General features: G+C 40.3%; 1 non-coding gene across 1 annotated transcript; it reads left to right on the plus strand.

Moving 5' to 3' along the window:
• Nucleotides 1-1,781: 1,781 nt before the first annotated feature.
• Nucleotides 1,782-1,889, plus strand: LOC112718548 (small nucleolar RNA R71). Its single transcript, XR_003160883.1, has one exon. It is a non-coding gene; the product is annotated as a small nucleolar RNA R71 (small nucleolar RNA).
• The last annotated feature ends 8,639 nt before the right edge of the window (nt 1,890-10,528 follow it).

The raw sequence follows: 10,528 nt of genomic DNA on the forward strand, positions 1-10,528 counted from the left end.
ACAAAGGAAAATAGTCAAAATATAATATTGGGTTGCCTCCCAACAAGCGCTTCTTTAATGTCAGTAGCTTGACAGTGGGCTCTCATGGAGCCTCAGAAATGCTCAGAGCCATGTTGGAACCTCCCAACACCAAACTTAGAGTTTGAATGTGGGGGTTCAACACCAAACTTAGAAGTTGGTTGTGGCCTCCCAACACCAAACTTAGAGTTTGACTGTGGGGGCTCTGTTTGGCTCTGTTTTGAGAGAAGCTCTTCATGCTTCCTCTCCATGATGACAGAGGGATATACTTGAGCCTTAAACACCAAGGATTCTTCATTCACTTGAATGATCAACTCTCCTCTATCAATATCAATCACAGCCCTTGCTGTGGCTAGGAAGGGTCTGCCAAGGATGATGGATTCATCCATGCACTTCCCAGTCTCTAGGACTATGAAATCAGTAGGGATGTAATGGTCTTTAACTTTAACCAGAATATCCTCTACAAGTCCATAGGCTTATTTTCTTGAATTGTCTGCCATCTCTAGTGAGATTTTTGCAGCTTGCACCTTAGAGATCCCTAATTTCTCCATTACAGAGAGAGGCATGAGGTTTACACTTGACCCTAAGTCACACAAGGCCTTCTTGAAGGTCATGGTGCCTATGGTACAAGGTATTGAAAACTTCCCAGGATCCTGTCTCTTTTGAGGCAGTTTCTGCCTAGACAAGTCATCCAGTTCTTTGGTGAGCAAAGGGGGTTCATCATCCCAAGTCTCATTTCCAAATAACTTGTCATTCAACTTCATGATTGCTCCAAGGTATTTAGCAACTTGCTCTTCAGTGACATACTCATCCTCTTCAGAGGAAGAATACTCATCAGAGCTCATGAATGGCAGAAGTAAGTCCAATGGAATCTCTATGGTCTCATTTTGAGCCTCAGATTCCCATGGTTCCTCATTGGGGAACTCATTGGAGGCCAGTGGACGTCCATTGAGGTCTTCCTCAGTGGCGTTCACTACCTCTCCTTCCTCCCAAAATTCAGCCATGTTGATGGCCTTGCACTCTCCTTTTGGATTTTCTTCTGTATTGCTTGGAAGAGTACTAGGAGGGAGTTCAGTAATTTTCTTGCTCAGCTGACCCACTTGTCCCTCCAAATTTCTAATGGAAGACCTTGTTTCAGTCATGAAACTTTGAGTGGTTTTGATTAGATCAGAGACCATGGTTGCTAAGTCAGAGTTATTCTGCTTAGAACTCTCTATCTGTTGCTGAGAAGATGATGGAAAAGGCTTGCTATTGCTAAACCTGTTTCTTCCACCATTATTATTGTTGAAACCTTGTTGAGGTCTCTGTTGATCCTTCCATGAGAAATTTGGATGATTTTTCCATGAAGGATTATAGGTGTTTCCATAGGATTCTCCCATGTAATTCACCTCTTCCATTGAAAGGTTCTCAGGATCATAAGCTTCTTCCTCAGATGAAGCTTCCTTAGTACTGCTTGGTGCATTTTGCATTCCAGACAGACTTTGAGAAATCATATTGACTTGTTGGGTCAATATTTTGTTCTGAGCCAATATGGCATTCAGAGCGTCAATCTCAAGAACTCCTTTCTTCTGACTAGTCCCATTGTTCACAGGATTTCTTTCAGAAGTGTACATGAATTGGTTATTTGCAACCATTTCAATCAGCTCTTAAGCTTCTGTAGGCATCTTCTTCAGATGAAGAGATCCTCCAGCAGAGCTATCCAAAGACATCTTGGATAGTTCAGACAGACCATCATGGAAAATACCTATGATGCTCCATTCAGAAAGCATATCAGATGGACACTTTCTGATTAATTGTTTGTATCTTTCCCAAGCTTCATAGAGGGATTCTCCTTCCTTCTGTCTGAAGGTTTGGACTTCCACTCTAAGCTTACTCAATTTTTAAGGTGGAAAGAACTTTGCCAAGAAGGCATTGACTAGCTTTTCCCAAGAGTCCAGGCTTTCTTTAGGTTGTGAGTCCAACCATGTCCTAGCTCTGTCTCTTACAGCAAAAGGGAATAGCATAAGTCTGTAGACCTCAGGGTCAACCCCATTAGTCTTGACTGTGTCACAGATTTGCAAGAATTCAGCTAAAAACTGATGAGGATCTTCCAATGGAAGTCCATGGAACTTGCAATTCTGTTGCATTAGAGAAACTAATTGAGGCTTAAGCTCAAAGTTGTTTGCTCCAATGGCAGGGATAGAGATGCTTCTCCCATAGAAGTCGGGAGTAGGTGCAGTAAAGTCACCCAGCACCTTCCTTGCATTGTTGGCATTGTTGTTGTTTTCGGCTGCCATGGGTTCTTCTTCTTTGAAGATTTCTGTTAGGTCCTCTACAGAGAGTTGTGCTTTGGCTTCTCTTAGCTTTCTCTTCAAGGTCCTTTCAGGTTCAGGATCAGCCTCAACAAGAATGCTGTTGTTCTTGCTCCTGCTCATAAGAAGGAGAAGGGAACAAGAAAATGTGGAATCCTCTATGTCACAGTATAGAGATTCCTTTAGGTGTCAGAGGAGAAGAAAAGTAGAAGACAGCAATAGAAAATTCGAACTTATCAAAGAAGATGGAGTTCGAATTTTGCATTAAGGGATAGTGTTAGTCCATAAATAGAAGGATGTGAGAAGAAGGGAAGTAATTTTCGAAAATTAAGTAAAAGAGTTTGAAAACATTTTTGAAAAACACTAATTGATTTTCGAAAATGAAAGTGGAAAAGAAATCAAGTGATTTTTGAAAAAGATTTTGAAATTAGAAATCAGAAAGATTTGATTGAAAACTATTTTGAAAAAGATGTGGTTAAGAAGATATAATTAGTTTTAAAAAGATGTGATTGAGAAGATATGATTTGAAAAACATTTTAAAAAAAATTTGATTTTGAAAATTAAAAACTTGGCTAACAAGAAAAGATATGATTCAAACATTAAACCTTTCTCAACAGAAAAGGCAACATACTTGAAATGTTGAATCAAATCATTAATTGATAGCAAGTATCTTTGAAAATAGAAAGAAATCAATTTTGAAAACATATGATTGAAAAGATTTGATTTGAAAAAGATTTGATTTTGAAAAACTTTGAAAACTTGAAAAAAAAATTGCATTGAAAACAGAATCTTCCCTCTTGTGCCATCCTGGCGTTAAACGCCCAGAATGGTGCACATTCTGGCGTTTAACGCCCAAAACTATACCCTTTTGGGCGTTAAACGCCCAACCAGGTACCCTGGCTGGCGTTTAAATGCCAGTCTGTCCTTCTTCACTGGGCGTTTTGAACGCCCAGCTTTTTCTGTGTAATTCCTCTGCTGTATGTTCTGAATCTTCAATTCTCTGTATTATTGACTTGAGAAGACACAATTTAAAAATATTTTTGGATTTTTAATAATAAGGAAAAATCAAAATGCAACAAGAATCAAATAACAATGCATGCAAGACACCAAACTTAGCAGTTTGTATACTGCTGACACTAATGAGAATGCATATGAGACACATAAAACACTCAAGTCAAGAGAATTCAAAGATTAGAGTAAGAAATCATCAAGAATTATTTGAAGATCCTTAAGACACATGAATGAATGCATGCAATTGACACCAAACTTAAAATGAAACACTAGACTCAAACAAGAAATATTTTTAGATTTTATGATTTTGTAATTTTTTTGTGTGATTTTCGAAAATTAAGTGGAAAAAGGTATCAAAATTCTTAATGAGAATTCCAGGAATCATGCAATGTTTAGTCTAAGACTCCGGTCCAGGTATTAGACATGGCTTCACAGCCAGCCAAGCTTTCAAAGAAAGCTTCGGTCCAAAACACTAGACATGGCCAGAGGCCAGCCAAGCCTTAGCAGATCACTGCTCCAACAGCAAGATTGATAGATATCAACAAGCTCTTGTGATGATAAGTTGAAACCTCGGTCCAATGAAATTAGACATGGCTTCACAGCCAGCCAGATTTCAACAAATCATCATGAAACTCTATAATTCATCTTCAAGAATTCTGAAAAAAAATACCTAATCTAAGCAACAAGATGAACCTTCAGTTGTACAAACTCAACAATCCCCGGCAACGGCGCCAAAAACTTGGTGCACGAAATTGTGATCAATACTTTTCATAAATCAAATAATCCCCGGTAATGAATCCAAAAACTTGGTGTTCAATACCATGGCATAAACACAACTTCGCACAACTAACCAGCAAGTGTACTGGGTCGTCCAAGTAATAAACCTTACGCGAGTAAGGGTCGATCCCACAGAGATTGTTGGTATGACGCAAGCTATGGTCACCTTGTAAATCTTAGTCAGGCAAACTCAAATGGGTATAGTGGTAAACGCATAAAACATAAAGATAAAGATAGAGATACTTATGTAATTCATTGGTAGGAATTTCAGATAAGCGTATGAAGATGCCTTCCCTTCCGTCTCTCTGCTTTCCTACTGTCTTCATCCAATCCTTCTTCCTCCTTTCCATGGCAAGCTCAAGCAAGGGTTTCACCGTTGTCAGTGGCTACCTCCCATCCTCTCAGTGGAAATGTTCAATGCACCCTGTCACGGCACGGCTATCCATCTGTCGGTTCTCGATCAGGCCGGAATAGAATCCAGTGATTCTTTTACGTCTGTCACTAACGCCCCGCCCTCAGGAGTTTGAAGCACGTCACAGTCATTCAATCATTGAATCCTACTCAGAATACCACAGACAAGGTTAGACCTTCCGGATTCTCTTGAATGCCGCCATCAGTTCTAGCCTATACCACGAAGACTCTGATCTCACGGAATGGCTGGCTCGTTTGTCAGGCGAGCACTCGGTTGTCAGGCGATCAACCATGCATCGTGTATCAGGAATCCAAGAGATATTCACCCAATCGAAGGTAGAACGGAGGTGGTTGTCAGTCACACGTTCATAGGTGAGAATGATGATGAGTGTCACGGATCATCACATTCATCAAGTTGAAGAACAAGTGATATCTTAGAACAGGAACAAGCGGAATTGAATAGAAGAACAATAGTAATTGCATTAATACTCGAGGTACAGCAGAGCTCCACACCTTAATCTATGGTGTGTAGAAACTCCACCGTTGAAAATACATAAGAACAAGGTCTAGGCATGGCCGAATGGCCAGCCTCCCAATGATCTAAGATAGCATCAAAACAAAGATAACTACCCCGATATCTCAATACAATAGTAAAAGGTCCTACTTATAGGAAACTAGTAGCCTAGGGTGTACAGAGATGAGTAAAAGACATAAAAATCCACTTCCGGGCCCACTTGGTGTGTGCTTGGGCTGAGCAATGAAGCATTTTCGTGTAGAGACTCTTCTTGGAGTTAAACGCCAGCTTTTATGCCAGTTTGGGCGTTTAACTCCCATTTTGGTGCCAGTACCGGCGTTTAACGCTGGGATTTCTGAGGGTGACTTTGAACGCCGGTTTGGGCCATCAAATCTTGGGAAAAGTATGGACTATCATATATCGCTGGAAAGCCCAGGATGTCTACTTTCCAACGCCATTGAGATCGCACCAATTGGACTTCTGTAGCTCCAGAAAATCCACTTCGAGTGCAGGGTGGTCAGAATCCAACAGCATCTGCAGTCCTTTTCAGTCTCTGAATCAGATTTTTGCTCAGGTCCCTCAATTTCAGCCAGAAAATACCTGAAATCACAGAAAAACACACAAAGTCATAGTAAAGTCCAGAAAAGTGAATTTTAACTAAAAACGAATAAAAACATACTAAAACCTAACTAGATCATACTAAAAACATACTAAAAACAATGCCAAAAAGCGTATAAATTATCCGCTCATCATGTACTCTGAAGATCATTTCTCCTTTTCCACATCTATAATGGCTCTTGCAGTTGCTAGAAACGGTCTTCCCAAAATGATTGAATTGTTTCCTTTCTCATTGGTGTCCAAGATCACAAAATCCGCAGGAAAGATAAACTTTCCAACCTTCACTAACAGATTTTCCACAATTCCATTGGGTGTCTTGATTGACCTGTCGGCCATGACTAGTGACATCCTGGTGGGTTTGAGTTCTTCTATAGCAAGCTTCCTCATCATGGACAGGGGCATTAAGTTGATGCTAGCTCCAAGATCACAGAGAGCCTTATCCAAAATTAAATTGCCTATGGTGCATGATACTACAAAGCTCCCTGGATCTTTAAGCTTTGGTGGGATTCCTTTTTGTAACACAGCGCTACATTCTTCACTGAGCATTACCGTCTCCTTTTCATACCAACTCCTTTTCTTGTTGATGAGCTCCTTTAAGAACTTGGCATACAGAGGCATTTGCTCTAATGCCTCAGCCAAAGGTATGTTGATTTCCAGATTCTTGAAAGTCTCTAGGAATTTAGAAAAGTGTTGGTCCTTAGTCTCTTTGTGGAATCTTTGGGGATAAGGCAATGGAGATGTCAAGCTTTTCTCCACTTGATGTTGTCTTGTATTTGGTTCTTCCATGATCTGGTTTCCCTTCTTCAGATTTTGTGGTCTATTTTCTTTTTCTTGAGGTTGATTCTGAGGGTGCTTGTTTGCTGTTGTATCTTCATCATTAGCTGCCTCTTTTTCAACTTGTTTCTTATCACTTTCCTTGGGTTTCTTAGTGGCTTCTTCATCCTTCAGCAGGGTTTTTCCACTCCTCAACTGTATTGCCTTGCATTCCTCTTTTGGATTAAGAATGGTGTCACTTGGGAGTGAGCTTGATGGTTTTTCAATAGAGATTTGCTTGGAAATTTGCCCAATCTGCCTCTCTAGGTTTTTCATGGAAGCTTCTTGGTTCCTTGTTGTCAATTCTTGGTTCTTCATCATCTTCTCCATGAGTATCTCTAAATTAGTAATCCTCTGAGAGTCTTGTGAGATTGGTTGGTTTTGGGGTATTGATGGATGATGATAGGTGTTTTGATTAGTTGGGTGGTTATTGGGTGGTTATGTAGGCCATCAATCCTTTTGGCCATTTGCTCAAATTGTTACTGAATTTGCTGCTACATCATTTTGTTTTGAGCTAAGATTGAATCCACTCCTTCCAACTCCATTACTCCTCTCCTTTGTGATGGTTGGCGTTGCCTTTGGTGAGCAAAGAAATATTGGGTTGTTAGCCACCATATCAATGAGGTTCTGAGCTTCCTCTGTAGTTTTCATGAGTTGTAATGAGCCTCCAGCCGAATGATCAAGTGCTTCTTGAGCCTTCAGAGTAAGTCCCTCATAGAAATTCTGCAGCTTGTCCCACTCAGTGAACATCTCTGGTGGACATTTCCTCATCAGTGCCTTATATCTTTCCCATGCTTCATATAAATTTTCTGCCTCCATTTGAGTGAATGTCTGCACCTCATTTTTAATCTTATAATCCTTTGAAGGGGATAAAATTTGGCAAGAAACTTGCTCACCAAATCATCCCAAGTGTTGATGCTCTCCTTTGGAAATATTTTTAGCCATTGAGTGGCTTTGTCTCTGAGAGAGAATGGAAAGAGCAATAACTTGTAGCTATCAGGAGGCACACCATTTGTTTTCACAGTGTCACAAATCCTCAAGAAGGTAGATAAGTGTTGATTTGGGTCCTCCAATGGCCCTCCTCCAAAAGAGCAGTTGTTTTGAACCAAAGTGATGAGTTGTGGCTTTAGTTCAAAATTGTTTGCATTGACATTAGGAGTAAGAATGCTACTTCCACAGTGTCTGGCATTTGCAAATGTGTAGGAAGCCAGGACTCTTTTTTGTTGTGGGTTATTGTTGGCCCCTCCTCCTAGTTGATTAAGATTTGATGGATCTCCTTCCATTTCTTGGAATTCCTCCTCAGATTCTTCCTCTCCAATAACGTTCTTCCCTCTTTCAGCTCTTCTTATTCTTCGAAGAGTTCTTTGGTCAATTTCAGAGAGGATAGGGGAAGATCTTCTTGTACCTGACATACAAACACACAACAATAAACACACAGATCCAAGAAACCAATGAAACTTCAATCTATTGCTAGAATGAAGTTTTAGTTAGTTTAAGCAAAAATTCAAACAGTTAGTGTGTTAGTCAAAATTAAAGAAACAGAAAAGAAAAAGTGCTTGATCTAGACCTCCACTTCACTTAATCATTGTCAATCTGTTTCAATCCCCGGCAACGGAGCAAAAAACTTGATGTGTGGAAAACGATCCAACACAAAACTCACCGGCAAGTGTACCGGGTCGCATCAAGTAATAAAACTCACGGGAGTGAGGTCGATCCCACAGGGATTGAAGGATTGAGCAATTTTAGTTTAGTGGTTGATTTAGTCAAGCGAATCAAGTATTGGTTGAGTGGTTTATCTTTAACAGAAGCTAAATTACTTGGAATGTAAAAGGAGAGGGGAGAATTGCAGTAAATTAAAGAGCAAGAAAGTAAAAGATGCTGAATCTTAAAGAACAAGAAATTAAATGACTGAAACTTAAAGTGCAAGAAATGTAAATTGCAGTAACTTAAAGTGCAAGAAATATAAATTGCTTGAATGGAAAAGGGATTTGAGGATTGGGAATTCGGAATTTCAGCAAGAAAAATTAAATTGCAACAATTATCTAAACAAGAGATGAATTGAAATAGACTGGCTCTCAAACAGAAATGGAAATTAACTTGCTGTAGATGTTCACAGAAGAACCAAAGAGGAAAATGGAATCTCAGGACTCAAGAGACTAGATAGCAAAGTCGAGATCTCAATTGCCTTCCCAGATCCAAGTTCACAAAGCAATTGACAAGAAATTGAAGAAGAAGAAGTGAAGGAAATGAAATTTAACTCAATTATGCAGAAGAGTAAGTAAAGAGATTTTGAATGGAGATTGAGATAGAATTTCCTCAATTCTTCACACCCAAAACTCAAACAAGAAAAGTAAAAATGCTCAAGCAAGAACAAGGAAGAAGAGAGATCAATTCTCCTCCCCAATTCTCTGAAATTTAGTGACGTCTCCAAGAGAAAGTTCAAAAGTTCAAAAATAAAAGTAAAGATTCAAAACTCAAAAAATAAAGGTCTTAATTACATCAAACTATCTTCTATTTATACACTTTCTATTCTTGGATTTTGGAATTTGGATGGGCTTTTGATTTGGTGAAGAAATGAATTTTATTGGATTTTTAATCCAATTTTAGCCCATGAAGAAAGTAGCTCCCAGGAGGCTGCCCTGCCCTTGTGGAGGGCAGGGCAGAGAATGGTGCGTGCGGCCGTTGGTGCCTTGGTGCGTGCGTGTTGGTGCTGCAGGATGCTGCCCTGCCCTCCACAAGGATTGGTGCGCAATCTGGTGCGCGTGTGTGCATCACCAAAATGCTGCCCTGCCCTTGTGGAGGGCAGGGCAATGTGCCAAGGCTGAAGCTCCGCGTTCGAAACTCGGATGACACGCACGCTACCTCTTTTCCTTGATTTTCTTGGCACCAAAGTAAGGCTTAGTTCCTTACTTCCTCATGGTGCCGTGTTCGATCCTTGTGGCAAGCAATGGTGAGCTTTTTCTTTGGATTTCTTCCTTTGTTGAGCCCGATATTGCCCTTGAGGAGGGCAGGGCAGTGTTTTTGCTCCCATTGATCTATGGCATGAATTTGTGCTCTGCCCTTGTCGTGGGCAGGGCAGTGTTGCCTCTCAAGGCTTGTTTACTCATGTTGCCCTCCTAGAGGGCAGTGTGCCCTTGTGGAGGGCAATGCTTGCTTCCTCCACACTTCTTCTATCTTGGGCCACGCTTCCTCTTTTCTTCTTTTCTTCACCTACAATAAACCAAAACAACCACTCAAAGTATCACTAAATTCACAAGGCTTATAAATCAATTAAAATTCAATTAAAATTAGCTTAAACCTCATGAGTTAGCATCAATTTAATGGTAGTTGCTTGATTTAAAGAAGTTATGCATTTTCACTCCAAATCATTTACTTAGGATGCAAGAAAGTGCATAAAGACTAATAAAACAAGTGAAATTAGCTTGAAAAATGGGTATATGATGACTTGTCATCAATGATGTTGCATTTGAAGAATCTTGCAAGGAAGTGGAGGAACCCACAGAAGATTACCAGGGAGCGGAACTTACAGAACCATTGGAAACACCTACCCCAAGGCCATTACCACCTAATACAATCTTCAAGTGGGTAAAATCCTTAGCTTTCATCTTTACTTTTCCACCTGAATATGGTTTGCTTGAAACAGATGGCCAGCTTAGAGCTCTTTGCGGCTTTAAGAGTAAGAGGGAAATGGCTCGTACTCAGAGCTGGTGCACAAGGTTCAATAAGTTTCTACGCTTCAACTTGAAGTGCAAGGATTGGTATCATGCTCAATTGAAAGGTACTCGGAAGCTGTTTGGTCACTGCAGTCAGAATTCCGATTACTTATCACCCGACTGGAAAAATGTAGACCGAGATAAAAATGGGTGTAAAAGTAGAGTTTGGGATCCTGGAATCTATTCTACCATTCAATACTCCGGGAGCCTGCAAGCCTGTTTGAACTCACCTAAGGGCTTTACGTACCTTGTTTGGGACCCCGGAGGATGTTGGCATTCCAAACACTGGTGGAGATTTCTGGACGAATTCAAGCACAAGCCACCATAACAGGAAGCTCATCAAATGTCCAACTTAAGGACTT

The sequence above is a fragment of the Arachis hypogaea genome, chromosome 10 (genome assembly GCF_003086295.3).
Source record: "Arachis hypogaea cultivar Tifrunner chromosome 10, arahy.Tifrunner.gnm2.J5K5, whole genome shotgun sequence".
Taxonomy (NCBI): domain Eukaryota; kingdom Viridiplantae; phylum Streptophyta; class Magnoliopsida; order Fabales; family Fabaceae; genus Arachis; species Arachis hypogaea.